Consider the following 21,494-nt stretch of genomic DNA (forward strand, 5'->3'; position numbering starts at 1 on the left):
TAAAACTAGTGATTTTGATTTATTTATTGGTTTGTTTCTTTGTCAGTGATGTCTGCCTTCAGTTTTTATGAATGGTATACCAGCGGTGACTTTGCCAACATTCAAGATACAAGATTGATTTCGTTGTCTTCAAGTATGCAATTACTCCAGCCCTGTGTAAGTATATTAAACAGCTTTTTACTGCTAAAATTTACGAGTAAGCATGTTTTTAGCCTAGAATCTTATATATTTGATTGATTTTTTTAACGGTATGCAATGGATATTTACGTTTAAAGTTATTTGGGAAATTTTGAACGATCATAGGGAACTTGAGCAGCTGTCTAAGGAAATATTGTTGAAGAAAAGTGGAATCCCTCATCCCTGGTCTGGTGACTGGTCGCCATGACGTCGTGTCTTCTTGTCGTCTTGTGTCGGTTGTGTCGCCTTTGTTGTTGTATATCTATAAAAATTTTAAGATTATGGTAAGATACTGTTCACTAATCGACCTGTTATTTACGTATTAGTTCAATAAATTACCGGGTAATTCTAAGCCCTCATTCCGCGGTAAAGTAGACTATGGCAGTTGACGTTTTCCTACGTTATTTTACTTACTGAACAGGAATTTAAAGTAATATTTATTCGAACGACTGTAATTAACCCCCAGGGGTCAGTACTAAACGTGTTTAGTACTGGCCCCTGGGGGTTAATTACAGTCGTCCGAATAAATATTACTTTAAATTCTTGTTCAGTAAGTAAAATAACGTAGGGAAACGTCAACTGCCATAGTCTACACTTCCGCGGAATGAGGGCTTAGAATTACCGTTTTATCCAAAAGGCATACCATGGTAGTGAAACAGATCAGTGGTTTTTTTTTTCTTTTTATTAAAAAAATCAGTATTCCTGGTTTAGGGTATTATGGGGTCCCTTTTTGGCCAGGCTAGTAGTCTTGGTGGGTGCATTAAACGTAACAGCCTATTCCAGTAAAGCTATAATATTTGCGAAGGCCAAGGCTTTTGTGCCCCAGGCATTTTTGTCAAATATATGATGAGCTTATGCGTACCCTAATATTTTGGCTTAGGCTTATTCCAAAGGCTAGCTCCGCTTGAGGCCGTGGTTCCAAAGCCCCTCGGGATGAACGTAAAAACATAGAAAATAGAGAAAAAATTTCTGAGACGTAGGCTAACTGTAAATTTCTCGGATTATCTTGGTAAATTTCTAAAGTTATCTCAGTCAATTTATCAAATCTGTAAATTTCTCAAATTATCGCCTTATATACACCTTATTCCATATTAACTTGAATTTTATCCATACAAAGCTCTTTCAAATTGGAATGATGAAGTTGTAACTATACTCGGCTTTTTTTCCATCTGTCCACCCGCCCGTGGTGTTTGCGCATGGTACATTTGTACCTGAAAAGTGTTTTAATAATTTACTGCATACGAATTACACTAATATTCGAAATAGGATATTTTTATTATTGTTAAATGTAAGCTGCCTTTTCAGGGGGACGAATGGAACAGTCAGATGCAGTGGCGGGAAAATTGCTTCTCTCTTTTTTCACTACGGCAAGATGTCAACTTTATTGGACTACACTTACTCTGCTACTATGCTATGTGTTACTTCATTACACGTAAGTCTATCAGTATACTATACTTTTAATTTTTATAAAGTGCGTTTTAGCACTTTTCCCCCCACTGCGTCTGGCTGTTTCATTCGCCACCCCGAAAACGCAGCTTACATTCAACAATAATAACAATAACCTATTTCGAATATTAATGGTGTAATTTGCACACAGTAAATTATTAAAACACTTTTCAGGTGCAAATGTACACCTTTTATTTACCTAAAACTTACATATAGCGTAACTATTTAAAGCCCAGGATGCAGTGTTACCATGCGCAAACACCACAGACGGGTGGACAGATGGGGAAAAACCGGGTATGGGCACATTTGCATGTCTGGAATGAAATATTGCTATTGGGGAATTTGATGAGTGCTCCCTATTCTTTGCCAACATGAGTTACAGTCCATTTTGGCTTGAAATGTGTCCTTCCTGAACTGGTTTCAGCTAAGGAATAATCATAGTTTGCTACGATTCTATTTTACTCCATTTTGGGGGTAAATTTTGGTATATTTAGGGTACTTATCCGCGGCGGCCTAGACTATGGCAGTTGCGGTTTTTCTCTGCAGTTTTACCTACTGAACAAGAATTTCAAGTAATATTTATTCGGACGACTGTAATTAACCCCCAGGGGCCAGTACTAAACACGGCGAAATACATTGGATGCCCCAATCCCTAGTGGATGTCGTATCCACGGTTACGTTCCTTGCAGTCCGTGCAGACTGCTTCTGTAGAAAATACCTAAATTTTTACTTTTACACCCATTTACCACTGGAGTAGTTTGTGTTTCATTTGTTTTTTTATTTTGTATTTTGAAGAGTTGAAATTTTATATATATATATATATATATATATATAATATATATATATATCATATATATATATATATATATATAATAATATATATAAAGCCCTCTCCAGCTGGCAGTCTTAGTCACCTTGGTGGGAACTGTGAGTTCACACAGATAGGGGAGCCCCAGAAAACTAGTAATTTACGATGGTCTTGATCGTCAGAGATGTTAGGTTAGGTAGCAACCCAATTATTTTAATTTCCAGTGCCCTAGGTTAGGCTAGGTCACATTCCTATTTATTTCAATTGGTCTTTTAATTGACAGTACCCTAGGTTAGGTTAGGGGGCATGGAGTTCCAAGACCTGGTTAGGTAAAGGCCTATCACCCAAGGTTAGGGTAGGATAAGCACATCCCTGTGATTCACTTGTTTAATGTTCTCTCAAGCTCAAAACCTTGCTTTCCAACTGCAGTCCCCAATAATTGTATGATACATATATATATATTTATATATATATATATATATATATATATATATATATATATATATAATGACATCAGAAATGTTCAAAGCACACACAACAAAAGATTCAACTCCAGGATGTAAACATGGTTAAAGGAAAAATTTGCCATGTCAAAGGTTTGGTTAGGATTTTGAAGGCGAATTTTATGATTTTCGAAAGGTTTTTGATGTGGTTTAAATGAATTTCATCACAAAACCATTAAAAGAGTTTTCAATCATGAGAATTGATTATCTGTGGCTCCTCTTTATTGGGCAAAGTAATACCATGGGTATTGGTAATCATGAGTAACTGGAAATGCAAGTAAAGTGTATGTTACCAAGATTAGGGAGTCCTCCGTAGGGGGTGGGGGTTCTTTGCTGTATCCCTTGGGCAGCCAGCAGCAACCCTTTTTCATTCCTATTACTGTACTTCCATTCATATTCTTTTTCTTCCATCTGACTATCCACCCTCTCGTAACAATATATTCATAGTGCAACTGCTTGGAGGTTTTCATCCCGTTACACCTTTGAAGCCTTTTCGCTGTCAGTTTCAGCGCTGAATGGCCTTAGTTACCCCAGTGCTTGGCATGTATGCCAAAAGTCTTTAAATCAATCAACCAAGATTAGGGAGTAGGCATGTGCTGTCTTCAACATATAATACAACTCTGTGTTTTCCGACCACCCAAAAGAAGAGAACCAACTTTGACTTGACCCATGTTTGCTCTTTTCCGAAGTTGTGAAGCGGAGATTCCACACTTCTTAAGGCCAACGTCTGTGTCAGCCTTCCAGGGTTGTTACAACAGGTCCTAGGCCATTCCTGCGGCTGGTCTCACGGCCTTCAAAGGGATGCTTTTACAGTACTGCCTCCAGTTACGATTCATTTTCCAAGGTTTTTTTTTACTTAAAGCAGTTTGTGGCCTAAATGAAAACCTGAAATACCCTGGTTTGTGGAACCTTACATCAACCTGCACCAAATTTGAAAGCCAAGAAAATACAAAATATATAAAAAAAAGTATAAGCAACGGTTAAAATATGAGAATCTTAAAAGTGGTAAAAAATGTTGTCATATACTGTACATAACATTTATCTGTAATAGTTCCAGTGTTTGGGCAAGTGGCAGGTTTGGGTCTTGTCCATGCATCATTCAGATGTGTGCTTGTTTTTACTGAACTTCTGACTCTAACATATTGTGTTTTTGGCTAGAGTCTGACGACAGTAAAGGCATGATTTTAAGCAGATCAGCATCACCCATCAGGTGCATGAGAACTTGGGAGGGTTTTCATTACATTGTTTATATTCTTTATCATTAAAATGTATGAATTTACTAAAATGACTGTGAAAATATTGAATTGTCGAATGACTTATTATATTTGCAACGTTATGGGGCTCCTTATAGAGGTTTATGGGATATCTAGGTCTTTTTTTGATATTTGATTCAAGTCAAGTTTCGATATTAATTAGCATTGTAAGTGACATTACTCTCATGAGTAATATTGACCCATGTTACTCAGCTGGCTGTTAAGTATGCGTAGCTCAGTGCAAGACCAGCCCAGTCATTGCTTAGTTCTGCAGGGCCTGTGCACTGCTTGGGTGCCGTGCGTCCCTGTGCACCATTTGGTACTTCGCAATCAGGCATGGGTCAGCATAGGACAGATAATGTACCTACTGAGGTGGGACAAGCCTTGTTGATTCTGCTCATTTGACAGATTGCACATTGGCACTTCTTCAGCCTTCAGATCACAGTTCTTCATTTTTTAAGTCTAGGCCAGGTGTACATAACATTCCCCATGGCAGAAGCAGTTACAAGAGTCTCTCGTGAGTTCACTAATATTTGTAAGTGACATGGTCCCAGTGCAGCATCCAGAGTGGCCAACAGACATAAAATGTCATCTGCAAAGCTGGTAATATAAGAGTGGAAGCTAGCCCATCCTACCGTTTGCCTTGGTGTCCTTTAGTAGAAGGTGCTCTGAACAAAGATGACCTGATTTTGGGGGTCAAGGTAACTCGTTGCCTTCCGGTAGGTATGGTATGCCAAGTTGCTGCCGCCTCTGCAGACTCAGTAGTATAAATCCTACCTCCAAGAAGTAGATGAGACCTCCCCCTTACAGATGGGCTGCTTGGTTTGTGGGTTGACAAACAACCTTGGTGGAATGATTACAGGTGGGGTCCCATTCTTTTCTACATCCAATTGGTGTCAATGGAGTCTGCAGTCATGGTATCATCCCAAGCCACTTCATGGTTAGACTTATGGCTAGACATGATGACGCACTTGGCTTTTGATACTGTTGCTTGATTGATATTAATTCTATTCAGTTCAGTTATTATTAGTATTATTCCAGGGCCAGGGAATTGCCAGTAGCACCCCAACTGCCTTCCATCTTCCAGCCTCAGGTGTAGGTCCATGTCTTAGCTCACGTCCAGATCAGTTTTTGGCTTATTCCAGGGCCAGGGAATTTCCAGTAGCAGCCTAACTGCCCTCCATCCTCCAGCTTTGGGTGCAGGTCCAGGTCTTAACTCGGGTCCAGTTTGATTTTTGGTCCCCATTCCATGGCCTGGGAATTTGCAACATGCCCCCAGCTGCCTTCCATCCTCCAGCCTCGGTTGCAGATCCAGGTCCAGATTGGCTTCCAGTGGCTCCCCAACTGCCTTCCACCCTCCAACCTAGGGTGCGGGTCCACGTCTTAGCTCAGGTCAAGTTCGATTCTTGGTCAGGGAACTTACAGTAGCACCCCAACTGCCTTCCATCCTGTTGATGCCTACACCTGTGTTCCTGAGGCAATCATCAAATGAATGCTTGTAGATGAGATTTGAACCTCTTGCCTGGGAAGGTTTTGCCTAAAACTGCTTTTGTTTTAGGAGCTCCTCACATTAATTTTTGACATCCCTAACTTGAAACTTAAGCAGACACACATGTAAGGCGTTCAAACCCGTAGTATTGCCCTTCAATAATTCTCTGGTGCCAATAGTTTTTTTTTATGCTTTGATTACATGTTTGGTGAATTTAATTTTAATTTCATATTTTTTTCCTTCCAGGAACTGAGACGTGGCCCTTCCGTTGTCACCAGGGCTATTTAGGACAAGGCATATTTCCTTGTTGCCGATAATGGAAGTAATCATGATTAGAATGTTTTGTTTGTTTACGTATTTTCTTGCCGTCTTGATTCAATATTTTTACGTTTGTCTTCTCCTGGACTTTTCTTCCATGATTATTGTCTTCCTTAGCAAATCTATATTATTGTAGACAGGAGCATAATAGCACCTTGAAAGGGATTCATATCCAGAGATAAATAGCTGCAACCCCTTTCATTCCTTTTACCATGCCTCCATTCATATTCTCTCATTTCTATCTGACTTTCCTGAACCTCTCCCAACAATTGATTCATTGTGCAACTGCAAAAAAGGTATTCCTCCTGTTACGCCTTTCAAACTTTCTTTACTGATTGATCCCATCTTAGGTTCCAGTGCTTGGCATATGGCCTGAATTCTATACGTATTTTATTCTATCACTGAATACTAAGGGATGTTCTTTGTTTTCCAGGTAGATTTTGAGAGGCATGACTCCATTAGTGTCAAGTTTGCCTACCTGCTCGTTGACAGAGGGAAAGAACTGTCAGAAAATAACGGACATCATTGGGCCACGTGGAGGAAAATGTCTGATACATCGACCCTTCATAGAAGAAAGAGAAGGAGGAGGAGGAATTTAGACAATATTTTGTCATTGCTTTAACTTTATAAATAATAGAATTGCAGTACTATACTTTTTTTTAGATAATTCATCTTCTGGTCTGATAGCCATTCCACACAAGGTCCTAGTATGTTACTGGTTATCACTCAAAAGAATTGGTTCAGCTTTCCTTAAAAGTATTACCGCTCTAGCCTTTAAAAAGATATGTTTATTTTTCAAGATTGAACAATGCGTTTTAGTATGCTAACTGTATATTGTATTGAATCCTTAGTATCAGTGTAGTATTTGGTTTTTCATGTATGAAATCATTTTTTTTTTTCGTTTAGGATATATTAGTGTGTATGACCTTGATATACTTACATTTCAGTGACAATTTCAGCCGTAAATCTAGTAATTCACTAGAACATTGTTGGTTACATTACCGAGGCAGACACTTGACTGCCTAACAATAATTTTGTACGTGTATACTTTGCAAATATTTTATCTTCACGTATGCCAAAACAACCAGTGACATCAGAAGTGGTGGAACTAGCTAGGTAACGACTAGCAACTTGTGAAACTGTCCTATCTCATCTGTTCATTTCATAAACTTAAAAACTTTCTTTCATACGGTCATTTTGTCAGTTTCATTGAAGGATTGTATTTCTGTATAGCCGTTCACTGTCATCACAGGTTAGGTTAGTGCTTAGTCTGGATTCAAGCTTCCCAAATGCAGGTCCCTTTTACCAGTTTCCTTTAGATGTCTTGAGAGTTCATTCTGTCAGGAGAACCATATGTCATCAGACACGTTCTTGACTTAATACAGATGAAATTATCAGGAATGGGGTGTGGCGTTCTGTATCGTACTAGTGAATCAGGGTGGGAGTGGGTTACTACCCAGGTACCTGTACAAATGAGGGGGAGAAATATGACCATCTAATTCATGTATAGTATTTTTATCGTGTCCACTGAAATAAACTCCTCGTCCTGGTCACCTTGTAAAGTAGAACGTCTCTTAATACCCCATTACTATTCCCCTTGTATCCCTTTTCAACCTTGTGCCGTTTTTATTTAGAACAGTGATTAACATCCAAAACTCTTTCTATGCTAGACTTCAGGTTTTGCTTTTACCAGGAATCTATTTCTTGGTCTGCCCTTGTGTTTAGTCTGTTATGCAAAATATTCATCAGGTCCTTGGGTGTAATAAAGTCAAGCTGGAAGTGCATGGCTTCCAACTTCCAAAGGTAGATGATGTTATTGGTTGTCCTTTTCCATATTTGTGGCTTTCCGTAGGGTTCTGTTCTTGTACTCAATCTTTTTCTCCTCTATTGGTCCCATAGCTTTACTTCATCTGCCTATGGTTTAGTAAATCGTGTTTCATCATCTTGCCTCTATTGTCCTTCTCTAAGCTTGCGCTCGTTTTCATTTTAATTGCTCTTTCTCCATCCTCTGCCTCAAGCCTTAGGAACAAATCTAATGTATATGGCAATCTGTATTTGGAAAGTTGAAGGTCTCAAAGACTCCTTATTGGACCTTTTTTTTCTCATCCCATCCATTTCCCAATTCACTTGATTGATTGTTCTTTGTGTTGAATCTATATAGACTACATCCTTTTTCAAAGACTACATCCCTTTTTCAAGGATCCATATTTTGGTGGTTCAGAAAACTGGTGAAACTATACATCAGGGATTGTTTATAGAAGAGCTTACTTATTTTCTTTATGCACCTATTTTTGTATTTTGTTCCAGTAATTCTAATGTTTTATTGGCTTGGTCTTTCCTTGTTTTGGAATATTGGTCCTGCAGAAGAGGTGGTTTCTTTGATGTTGCTGTGCTAGAGGCAGCTCCTCCAGAAGATGGCCCAGACCCCTTGAAAGAAATTCTCCAGGAGGAATCCTAATGGTAAAATACCAATGACAATGAAACAAATATTCCAGTGGGGTGGTTTGTTTAGTGAATATTTTGTCCTTTTCATCAGTCCCTACACTGTAACACTTTCCTTCAGTTCTAAATTTCTGTTCCAGCTGTAAGTTATTTATATATTTATTTTTAATAAGTGAGAACGTCTCCTGTATTTCCCTTTACCTCCCTTTACTTGTATTGATCACTATATTCTTTGGAAGCTTCAATTTCAAGTCAATGGCACCTTTGGTGGGCTTGTTTCACACGAATAGGGTTCATCTTCTGAATAATAATAATGACAGTACTAGTATCGTTTTTGCTTGCTTATCATTGAGATATGTAGGTACCCTTAATGTGCTTTGTACCCTTCCCCACTTTTGTGCTTGTGTCCTGAAGATATATATACCTTCATAAGGCCCTTCCCAGTTGTGTAGGAAATGGGGGCGAGTCCTTTGGTTAGCAGAAGAAGGCCATCAATAGACGAAATTAAGGACTTGCAACTCGCAGGTGGAGTCCACCACACACCATTGAATAACTATTTTTTATTACTTGATATGAATTGGCTATTTAATTTGTCTGCTCTTAACTGACTGTTCTGACCTAAGTGAAAATAAGTGGTTTGTCTCGGTGTAACAGATAAATTAATAAAGTGACCATGTATATAGTTTTGTGAAGCGCTCTCTCTCTCTCTCTCTCTCTCATAAATGCATTCCGAATACTTACAGTGCTGTTGGGCAGTATAAAGAGTATAGAAAAAAAATGGGTAATGATGACAGAGCTATACTTGAGTAATTGAATTTGAGCCTTGTTTAATTGTCCAGGTATATTGCTTTCCATAAGCAATTAAAATTCAACAGTGGGAGTCAATAAGTACAAAGTTGAGAGAAAGTCCAGTTATATTTTGAGTTATTTACATTTACAAAATTATCATCGTTTTTCGGGGCTTTTGACGTGAAATTCAAGAAGCCTCCAAAGAATATCAAGGTGTTCATCGTTAAGAAGTAAAAGAAGGTAATTGGAAATGCAAAGAGAGCAACTATAGGTAAGTTTACACATGAATTAAAGTATGGGTACAGAAAGAAAAAAAAGATAATTTTAAAACTTAAAATGGAATGTCGAATAACTGGTTGGAGGATATAAACCACCTTTCTAGTGAGAAGGTCCAAGGTAAAGTAGTCTTGAAACCTTTGAATGTGCTTCCCTCCATTAAGGAGTATCTGTAGAAATAAGAATGCTGCATTTAAAGAAGCATCGGTAAGTATTTCGTATGTCGAGAGATTCCTTGAAAATGCTAAGAGGCCACTTCAAAGGTGCCATGGCTATTTTCCACTTCTATCTCGAACATCTCTCGCAGAGAAATGCAGGCAGATTAAAGAAAAGATGAAGTTTGTATGTAATTTTGAATTTGTCAAAATGAGGAAATAAAAAATCTGCCAACCAGACAATCTTTTATTTAAATCCAAATTCATGTAACACATTTTTTTTTTTTTTTTTTTTTTGTTACCCCTTGATGCCAGCATACCAGTGACCCGAGGAGGGTTATTCCCACAGCAGGAGGCAGCCAATCAGATGTTTGGTTTTTCGAAACCGATTCACAGAACTTTTTCGTAAGCTGAAAAGCGATTGCCGACGAGGGCGAAGTCTAACCTCCCTTACGCTTGTCTAGATGTATTCCCATTTTCTTTACCACTGTCAGGTGTTAAAGAGAACCCAGAGTTGTTAACAGTTTAAGGGTGACTAAGTCAAGTTACTGCCGAGACGCGCTTTGACTACGTTCACTCATGGCTCGGACTATGGCTTATCTAGGCGGCGTTTGTTTGACGAAGTGTCGTGTGAAATATGAGGTGTATAGTTTTTTTTTTTTACCACCAGACCAATCGTACCCATGATGCATCATAGCCAAGAAAATACTCCACAATACCTCTACGAATAACACGAGAAAATCTATGAGTTTAAACATACTTTTTTCACCGTTCTGCTTTCTCGGTGGTTACGGGCTTACGGCTTTGCCTTGGTAAAGAAAATGGGTCAAGCATTCGGCTTCATAGAAAACCAAGGAACGATTCGTTACGTTTATGCATTATAGTTATAGAATATAAATCCAAGGAACGACTGGTTAAGTTTATGCCTTGGTAAAGAAAATGGGTCAGGTATTCAGCTTCATAGAAAACTAAGGAACGGTCAGTAAGAGACTCTTACTACGATGGATATATTGATTGTATTAGCCATTTGGATAATGACTCTGCAGTTGACAGATTTCTCAACTCGATAATAGTTCATAATCTATTTGTGAATATCACTCGATATAGATATGATGATCTTGTTTTCATGTAAATATGTTATGATATGATCATCTTGGTTTCAAGTTGTAAAAGTGTGACAAATTGAAATCTTACCGTGTTCATAATCGTGTTATAAATACGTGCAACTTTAATTTTGCAACCAGCATCGACTACTCAGCGCAAAGATAAGGGTTAAGAGGCTATTTAGTTTTAGACAATGCTTCTAAATAGCGGAATTACTCGACACGAGTGACCCGAAATTGATTCTTAAAGAACAATTGTGCCATTTACATGAAATTTTTCATCAAATGGCCAATTCCGACATTATCATAATCACATCTCGTTCCTTCAATAACCTTTCCTGGCTCAACTTTTCTCATGGCAATTTGATGAAATCTTAACGGCAGTTTTGCTAGAATTTTATATTTTGTCCAATTCTGCTCGACTATTAGCTATTGAAACTGCCTTTTTTGGCCAAATTGCTTGTTAACTTTTTTTTTTAACTTTCATTACTGCAGCTTTTAATGACTTTTCGAACATAGAATTTGCATGAAAGCATTATAGCCGAGTAACATTGCAAATTTCATTTAAACTGCCATACTTATACTAATTTCAATGGTTGATAAAAAGCATATAATAAGAACTCATTAATATAATTCGTACATGATTAATTAATCTTGACTAGAATTTGTGGGATTCGTGAAACTTTTAGCCTTTTGAGGACTGCGCGGTTAATTGGCAAAAATGTTAACTGTTTTATGAATAAAAAATTTCTTTCATTGCTTTAAAACTAAAGTATTACATTTTCAATTCAAGGTTATCTTGGTTAATGGTTTTGACATCTGTCTACAAGATTCATTGATAAGTATGAGTATTCAATCATATTCTCAGATGCCTTCCTGGGCAATACACTAACAGGAATAACACAAGTGAATTAAACAAACCATTTAAGCTAACTTTATTTCGAGTTACAAGTCATCCTTCAGTCCGAGCTACAGCAATGCATTTAATTACACCAGGACACACTCACAGCCCCCCCAAAAGCAGACAAATGACCCAAACCCCTAAATCATCTTACGGCCCAACACCATTCCATGTGAGTGATTGAGTCAGGTAAATGGTCAGAGACGTGCAAAGCTAATGTCCTCCTGCCCTGAGTTATTCCTCCCCCAGCAGGACAGCAGATCGGACTAACGTCAACCTTCACCGTACACGTGGACCTCCAGGCCAGTTTCGAGTCTGTGGTATGTCTACAAAAAGTCATCACATTGCCAGATAATTAAACTTGAGGAGCCTTTCAAGTCCTGGTTTGTATTTTTTTCACAAGTCTATTAAAAATTCGATATATTCCTGACCAGAACAGAACTGGATGTTAGTTGTCTAACTACTGACTTTTCATATTGCACAAGACTATAAACACTTTGTTTTACAATGCCCAATAGATTAGATATCGTCGATCATATTGCTTGAATTCAGAACAAAGCTTGAAGTCTAAAATGACCTGTCCAAATTAGCGGCCATGCCTGTTGGGCACTTCCAGGCGTTTTGTTTTCTCTCGCTTCTGTGGCAGTGTTGCCAGACAATCGCATCGTTCTGGCTCTATACTCTGTGTCAGTATTGTTGAACAGGTTATGGGAACAGTGTTTAACCATCGTGCAGTGTCAGCTAGTAAGGCCCTGTCCACACTAGCGGGCACTGCCCGACGTGCAAACACTGTTCCCATAGCCCGTTCCGCTATACTGACCGACCGAGTAAGGAGCCAGAACGACGCGACTGTCCGGTAACACTGCTTCAGAAGCGAGAGAAAATATAAACCGCTGGAAGTGCCCGACGGGTATGCCCGCTAGTGTGGACAGGCCTTAAGAGCATGGCTTAAGAACTGCCTTTTATAGTGCTCTCAGAGACAGCCCTACATATAAATATTACCTTTTCGTAGTGTTCACCAATACAGAATTGCAGCTATATCTATATAAGGATTGCTATTTTGTACAGCTAACTACCCCAGTGATGAAAGACTACAAATTATTATGCAGTTTCATATTGACTATGTCAGAGTACAAGATAATGGAAAATGCAGTTTCTCATGGCTAAGAACTACAAGCCACCTTAGATTATCGTTTTATATTGACCTCTTAGAAGAGAGCCAAGACTGAAAATTGCAAAAATTGCTATTCTTATTGTTCAACTACTGGACTACCACTCCCACGACCATCTAAGCATTAAAGTTAGTAGGTCCCTTTAAGCCCCTTCCACACGAGGGGCAAGGACACGACGGGCACTCTCGATTTGCCCGTAATTCTCTCGCTTTTCAACATTGTTACCAGATCAAACAGTCTAAGGGAGGCAGTAGTCACAGGCAGGGGAATCTATGACTTGCAACACACTCGTGATTGCCACCCACTCACAAAATTAATAACAGTGTCTGCCCGCCGTGCATTTGCCCTTCGTGTGGAAGGGGCTTTAGACTCCCCCCATTATAAGTATTACAAGCAGCCCCTCTAACATCTATGATTCATTATCAGTGACTTCGTTATAAATCAACTCTATTCAGGAAGAAAAAATTTGCCCTTAAAACACTAATGCTAAATTACTGCCACACATTGTTGGTTTCCCGCGACGCTTTGGATCTTGACTCAAATTCTGACGGTCTCAACGTGCATTTTTTAAGAACAATCACGCACTTTAAAAAAAAAAAAAAAAAAAAAAAAAACTGGAAAATAAGTTAGAATTTTCACATTTCTCCAAATAACGCTAAAATATATATCTATACGCTATGCAAATCGAATGAAATAGGTTGCACAGATACATCTGCTAGAATACTTTGACGTTTATGATTTATCAATGGGGCGAGCATATAGCCATGTTTCTGTTTGGAACAGTAAATAAGATAGATGCGTTGGAATTAAATGCAGTTTTGTTATCATCATACGTTAATGGGCACAGATTAAATACATTATGATATCTGCACGATGTATAATCTTCTTGTTTTATCTATATACCAGTTTTACCGAATTAGCTCTATTTCATATAAAGATTACAAAGGCTAATTTCTGACTCGATTTACATAGTTCCAGTGGCTAAGTATGTCTTTCTTTGATTATTAATCTTCTAAAATTTAAATGGTGATTGATCCCGTAAATCGTTATTTGTCGAGAGAACTATCAACCTAGAGTTTTTCTTGCCAGTGCTGCTATAATTTACTGTTGGAAGTAAAGAAAAGTTCAGCAAAAATTCCGCTCGATAGATTTAAAAAAAAAAATAAATAAATAAAAAATAAAAAATAAATAAAACCCAAATAATATTTTTTACCAGAAAAAATGCAAATTCATCATTATTAAAAAATGCATAATAAAAAAATCTCAAGCAGCATTTTTGGAACAACAACTCAGAACAAGAACGACCCAAGAACTGGCAGATTGAAAGAACTGGCAGATTAGAACCATATTCATTTAGAACACGATTTAACATCATTCCTAGAAAATTAAATTAACCAAACAACTTTTACCTTAAAAAAAAAAAAATTCAGTATAAAATTCGTGTCAAACTCTTTAGATTCTAGTTAGAATAGTCTTAATCTGAAACTTCAGAGCACAAAAACTAGCAAACTTACAGTTTACAAGCAAAAAACTCACGGACCAACAGCCTATCGACGAAAAAGGTTAGAAACTTAATGATACGAAAACCTCAAAAACTAACAGACGATTTGGGCCAAAACACACTACTTTCCGAATATGACGGTTACACAAAGCTAACTCTCTTGGATGCAAGCAATTTTCACAAAGTAAGACTTCCTAGATACAAACATGTCAAAAAGTATATCCTAGAAGCAAACACACTAAAAACTACAACTTCCTGGTTTCAAATAAGTCAAAAGTTACTCCTCATGGATTCAAACTTTCCACAACTCTCACTGCCTGGACTTAAGTATATCACAAGGTAATATATTTCCTGAAGGAAAACTTATAAAATAAACCAAGTGACAGAATACGATTACTATTTTTTTAAAGGTCAACGTATCACAAAGAGTATCTAAAAATAACCACCAACAAACAAGGGCTCCTGAAGCAAAATTATCGCAATAAAAAAAAATCGGGCCAAATAGACCCCCTTGAAGTACAACTGCAACCTAGCAAACATTTAAAAACCAAAGTGATCACAGATTAACACACTTTGCCACCTCAAACAGGCTTCCTTACGCAAAGCAAATCAAAACTTAACAATTCTTAAACTCCAAACAAGACCTTTTTGGGGAAAAGCATTGTAAAAACAGTCGCAGCAACAGACCCCTCGAGGCAAAATGTATTGCAAACTGGCACGCATCCTGAAGTCAAAATCATCATGAATCAGGTCTCTCTCTGAATTCAAGAGTACCAGAAACAAATCGACTTTATGTAAGGGAAAAGGATCTCACTAACAGATATAATAAAAGGCAAAATTATAAACTAAAGACTTTTAGAAGCCAGAATTAGCACAAAGTAAATGTATCTAAATGCAAAAATATAACAAAATAGCACATATCTAAAAGGCAAAAGCACCGTAAACTACTGGGGTTCCTGAAGGGACGAGTATCAATTAATACTAAACTTAAGGACAAAATTATCATAAAATGACAGACTTGTTGAAGACGACAGCAACACTTAATACATTTAAGGGCAAAAGGATCACAATCTGACTTAACTGTTTAAAGGCAAACGTATCGTAAGCTAACAACTCTTGAAGGCAAACTTATACAAACCTAACAAAGATTTTAAACTGTAAACAATACCCAACAAAAAAAAGACCTACTTCAGGCAAAGTATTGAAAAAAATCTAATAGACTTTCTGAGAGCAAAATGATCACAAACTAATAAACTTTCTGAGAGCAAAATGACCACAAACTAATAGACTTTCTGAAGGCAAAATGATCACAAACTAATAAGACTTTCTGAAGGCAAAATGATCACAAACTAATAAGACTTTCTGAAGGCAAAATGATCACAAACTAATAAGACTTTCTGAAGGCAAACTGATCACAAACTAATAAGACTTTCTGAAGGCAAAATGATCACAAACTAATAAGACTTTCTGAAGGCAAAATGATCACAAACTAATAAGACTTTCTGAAGGCAAAATGGTCACAAACTAATAAGACTTTCTGAAGGCAAAATGATCACAAACTAATAGAATTTCTGAAAGCATAATGATCACAAACTAATAAGACTTTCTGAAAGCAAAATGACTACAAACTAATTATACTTTCTGAAAGCAAAATGACCACAAACTAATAGAATTTCTGAAAGCAAAATGATCACAAACTAGTTAAGCTTTCTTAATTAAAGCAAAATGGCCAGAAACTAAGACTTTCTGAATTCAATATGAAAGGCTAGCAGACTCTGGGGGCAAAATGACCACAGACCAACAAACATTTTGAAGTCCCAAGGATTAAAACACTAAAGGGTTTTCTAAGTGTGCAATTACCAAAAATCAACAGACACTGTCAGTTTTTCTGAGAGCAAGAGGGATAACTAAGTCATGTCTTTCTGAAGGCCGAAGGAATAATAAATTATCAAACTTCCTAAGGAAAAGGTATCATTAACAAAGTTTAAGGCAAAGTGATCACAAAGTAACAAGACTTCTAGAGTCTAGGATAACAGTATCATAGATTAACAGACTAACAGATTTCTTATAGGTACGAGGATCACTAACTGATTATCTGCAAGCAAAGTATTACAAATTGACAGACTTTGATGACAAAACTACCATAAAATAAGACTTATTTGCAGGATAAATTGTTACAAATCGATTGTTGCGAATTAACAGGACTCTTTTACACCAAAAGTATCACAAATTAAAGTGTTTTCTTTAAGGCAAAAGTTTTCCAGACTATTAGACTTCCATAAAGATCAGTGTCCCTTACTATAAGATTCTATTGCAGAAAACTAAAAACATTAATTCCAAAGCATCATGAGCAAACATTTAATTATAATCTAGCCCAATAAAATCATAATATTCTGAATACTTATTCAGATGTTTTCAGATTTTCAGAATCCCTCCTGAAAGGTACTGTAACCTTCAGTCTCTAAAACATTTTGATCAACGTAAAAGCGAGGAAATGCAGAGCCATCAACCTGACCTTTGCTTAAAGTCTAAGTTGCTCCGAATCGGGTATACTATTGTAAGGCACACAAAAAAATATACCAAGTATCAATGGGAAAAGCTACCTCTATATCAATTCTAGATCCAGATATCATTTACGAATCTGAAAGATTTCGCGTATTATATATAAAACTGTACTGCACAGATGGCGATACAGATCACCATATACAGGAGCTGTGGTATTTTCAGATAACCAACAAATTCAGCCAGCCATTTTAACAGAGTAAAAAAAAAGAGAATAAATGAAAATAAAAAAACTTTCATATGAAATCAGTCAACTTCCATAAGCCAAAATAAAACTTCTTAAAAATTGACATTAAACAGTTTACTTAACTTCCATCAGGGATTGGCGACTAACTTCACAACTTCCATCAAAAGTTGACTCAAGCTTCAGTCGAGACAGATTTCAATATGAAATCGGTCTTTGGTTTGAGGGTCGACTTAGAAAATGAGACTGTTTCCTGGCCCCCGTTTAATGATGACATTATAAAAATCCACACACAAAATTTCAAATGATTGCATGTTTTTTTTACGTTGCATGGAACCAGCAACGAGACCAACAACGGCTTAACGTGACTTCCGAACCAAGTCGAGAGTGAACTTCTATCACCAGAAATACTACACGTCTCTCGCCCCTCAGTGGAATGCCCGAGAATCGAACTCGCTGGGAAAGCCCTGATGAAAGGTATATTGGGTATCCTCCCCTTCATATCAAAGCAAGGTGTCATCCGACCTCCAGCTTACTCGGAACGCATGCTGAAATCTACGGCCAAATAGAGCGTTGTTTCACCAACGAAAATTAAAATAAATACGTTCTTTTAGAAATTATTCTGTACAGTTTAAAGTAGACATTATTATTTACATTTTCATTCTAATAAATAAATCTGAAGTATATCCTAAAATTCCTTCATCTTTAACTCAGAGCGAAACATGCTTTTCAGACCTTTGCAGGTTTTAATACCAACTCCCAGCAAGAACGAGAACAATAATAACCAGAGTAAGCGAAAACTGGCCAAGTGTTTTTCCTATACTTGTCACCAGGCTCGTTTCTGTATAAATACACGGCGTCAAAGGTCTTCCAAAACTAACATTAACGCACCCATTTCTGTTTAATTACTGACGATGTCATGAATTTGCAGGTTTCCCCACAGACTTGTAAGAATGGCCATCGTGGTGTCTATATCCCTCCTTTATGTCACATACACGAATGAAATGTCGGGCCAAAGACGAGAAGACGTTTAAGCCCCAAGCTGGTACCATCTTCTGAAACGACGGCGATGCCTCAAATGTAATTAAAAAAATCGACATATGCTGGACCATAGGGTGACTTTTGACTCTTGATCGACTTTCTGGTACGATTAGATTTAACTTTAAGTCATCTGGTGGGATATAGATTATATTCAGTACTTCTAAAAAAATTTTGTTAAAACAGTTTCTTGTAAAAGTATGGCAAGAAAAGACATTTTAAAGATTTCAAACTCTGCTTTTGCAAAAATCAAAAATTTTTGTTAAAACAGTATCATTTAAAAGTATGGCAAGAAAAATACACTTTATAGAATTCAAACTCGGCTTTTGCAAAAAAATAAATAAGTAAATAAATAAAATAAAATAAAAAAAGTGCAAATTCTGCTAGATTGTTAGTTTTCAAACTCAGTACGTTTTACTCAACACGTTACAAAGTCAAATCTGCATACAGTTGACCAGGAAACAAGAATTGAAAAAACGTTGTCTAATGATAAAACTTCGAACTAAAATATGACTTTAGTAAAAAAAACATCACTAAATTGACCCTTTTTCCAAAAAGAATAATTTAAATCAACTGAAAAATATTTTAAGCATGAATCCCTCTTAAAAATAAAGAATCAAATAATCATATCGAATATTATTTACAAGTAAATTTATCTATAGGGATCTAGTCACGAATTCTTTCAACTACTACAGAGCCAACCAAATATGGTTGTTACCTTCTCAAATATGTACATTGTAACCAGCTGTTTTTTGCTGCTTGTTTCTTCTCTTTCCCATGAGGTCAAATTCAGGACACATCATCTGTGACAGGACTTTAAAGCAAGACCTCTTTTGAAATCGTAAAAAAGAAATTCGAAAACAGAACGGCAAAAGTTTGTGTTAAAATGTTCGTAGATTAACAAAGTTATTCACAGAGAAAATGGGTGAGCTTTTCATGACTGTTATACATCAGGATTGGTCAAAGAAATCTTGGCAATAAAAAAAATTATGGGCTATACACACTGGATCACACGACATGTCAAATAAACATTTAAGTATAGATAACAGTCATTATGCGTGAACGTTAAGTGTAACTCGTCTCGGTGGTAACTTGACCTTTAGACTCTGTTTACAAAGCTCGTTTCTTTAACACCAGAAAGTGATCTCAGCAGTGGCAGAGTAAAGGGGAATACACCTGGAAAGCACAAGCGAAGTACGGACTCCTCCTGTCTCGGTAATCACTGTCAGCTTAAAAAACAGTTCTTTGAATCAATTTCGAAAAGCCTCCAGATATCCGATTGGTTGCCTCCTGTTGTGGACACTTGCAACACCTCCTCGGGCCACTGGTAGGCTGGCGCCAGGGAGTCTTTTATTCTTTAAAAATATCTCCAAGTTTCCAGTTTACAAAGACAAATCGTTCCAGTTTTCGGTATACAAAGAAAAAAATCTTGACATTTGTACAGGCACACAAGACACACACAATATAATAGAACTTCTGTAGTTCAACTTTGGTTCTTAGTACTAATGTAAAGGCTACAAGTGAGGAACTGGATATGACTGAATTGTTGCACTGACTTTTGATCTCACTAGGTTTTAATTCATTCCTTGGCATGTTTGAATGTGCCATGAATTAATTAAACAACTGTCCTAATAATCCTTTCAGCTAAATGAGAAGTCCCTTTACCAATAATTCAGTTCACCATTTGATATTACATTTTCTATTACTAAAATTTTGAAACTAAATCTAATTACAGAGTAAGAATATATATAGAAATTTGATGTCATACTAATGAAATTTAATGGAAATTGCATAAAACGTATTAACCAAGGCTTCCATAAAAGGATGGTGTTTAAACCTTAACTTAAATAAAAATTCTTCATATATCTAGACACTGCGGCATTACAAGCTATGACATTCACGGAATCTAAAATAAGAATAAAGCCATTTAGGTTAAGAAACCACCCATAACATATCCTTGTTAAAATTAGAACCATCTATATAACACAACCTTGCTAAAACTCAAAAGTTACTGTAACGCATTTTGTTAAAACTCAAGGTAAGTATAATAATCTTGTTAAAATTCAACGCACCTATACTACATTCTTGTTAAAATTTCCAGCATCTAAGGTAAATCCTTGCTAAAATTGGCAACATTTATACTATACCTGTGTTAAAACTCAAAGCTATGACATAAGCTTGTTAAATTCAAAGCTTCTATGTATATCCTTGTTAACATTTACCTACAAACAAACTTTTTTAGGCCTAGGCAAAATTCTTCCATGAAGATTCCACTTCTGGTAACTGTTCCAAGCTTCACCGATGCCCTGAAATTACCTAATAGCAGTTATGAATACTTACTTACACGGCATGAAAGAGGCTTATTTACGAAAATTCCCAGGCTACTGAATTTCTACATTTTACTTTACACCAGTTCCATTTAGTCTTTCAATTTAACTGTCCAGCTTCTTTAATAAACCCTTGCAACAAAATACAAAACATGAATAAATATACGGAATGCCATTCCACTGCCTTAATATAATAAAGCATGTGCCATTTAGCTGACTACTGGAGGAACTTGAATAATAGGTAACTACATAGACCTTATTCTTGGGAAGCCTGAATTTCAAGTCAGTGGCCCCTGGGCTTGTTCCATATAAATAGGTTTCATCTTCTGAATAATAATAATAATAATAATAATAATAATAATAATAATATAATAATAATAATAATAATAATAATAATAATAATAATAATAATCATAATAATAATAATAATTAATAATAATAATAATAATAATAATAATAATAATAATAATAATAATGGATACCAACAGAACAAACTATTCGGAACCAACCAGAAAAGACTATACAGCCAACTAAGAAGGGAAGACAACCACCAAGAAATTCCTGAAGCCGAACCAAGTAAGAGACTCTGGGAAAACATATAGAACAATCCGGTATCACACAACAAACATGCAACATGGCTCCAGGAAGTCAAGGAAGAAGAAACAGGGAGAATAAAACAAAGATTCACAGAGATCACGACAGACACAGTCAGACACCAACTAAAGAAAATGCCAAACTGGAAAGCCCCAGGTCCCGATGAAGTCCATGGATACTGGCTCAAAAACACCCACGAATAGCAGAACTCCTCCAGCATTGTATCTCAAATCACCATGCACCCAAATGGATGACCACAGGAAGAACATCCTTAGTACAAAAAGAGCAGAGTAAGGGAAATATAGCCAGTAACTACAGGCCTATCACCTGCCTACCAATAATGTGGAAGTTACTAACAGGTATCATCAGTGAAAGGCTATACAATTACCTAGAGGAGACAAACACCATCCCCCACCAACAGAAAGGCTGCAGAAGGAAGTGTAGGGGCACAAAAGA

General features: G+C 36.8%; 1 long non-coding RNA gene across 1 annotated transcript; it reads left to right on the plus strand.

Moving 5' to 3' along the window:
• The first annotated feature begins 374 nt into the window (after window positions 1–374).
• On the plus strand, window positions 375–9,828 carry LOC135199860 (uncharacterized). The gene is made up of 3 exons (XR_010311139.1): window positions 375–461; window positions 5,923–5,998; window positions 6,428–9,828. It is a non-coding gene; the product is annotated as an uncharacterized LOC135199860 (long non-coding RNA).
• Window positions 9,829–21,494: the final 11,666 nt, after the last annotated feature.

The sequence above is a fragment of the Macrobrachium nipponense genome, chromosome 26, assembly GCF_015104395.2.
Source record: "Macrobrachium nipponense isolate FS-2020 chromosome 26, ASM1510439v2, whole genome shotgun sequence".
Classification (NCBI taxonomy): Eukaryota; Metazoa; Arthropoda; class Malacostraca; order Decapoda; family Palaemonidae; genus Macrobrachium; species Macrobrachium nipponense.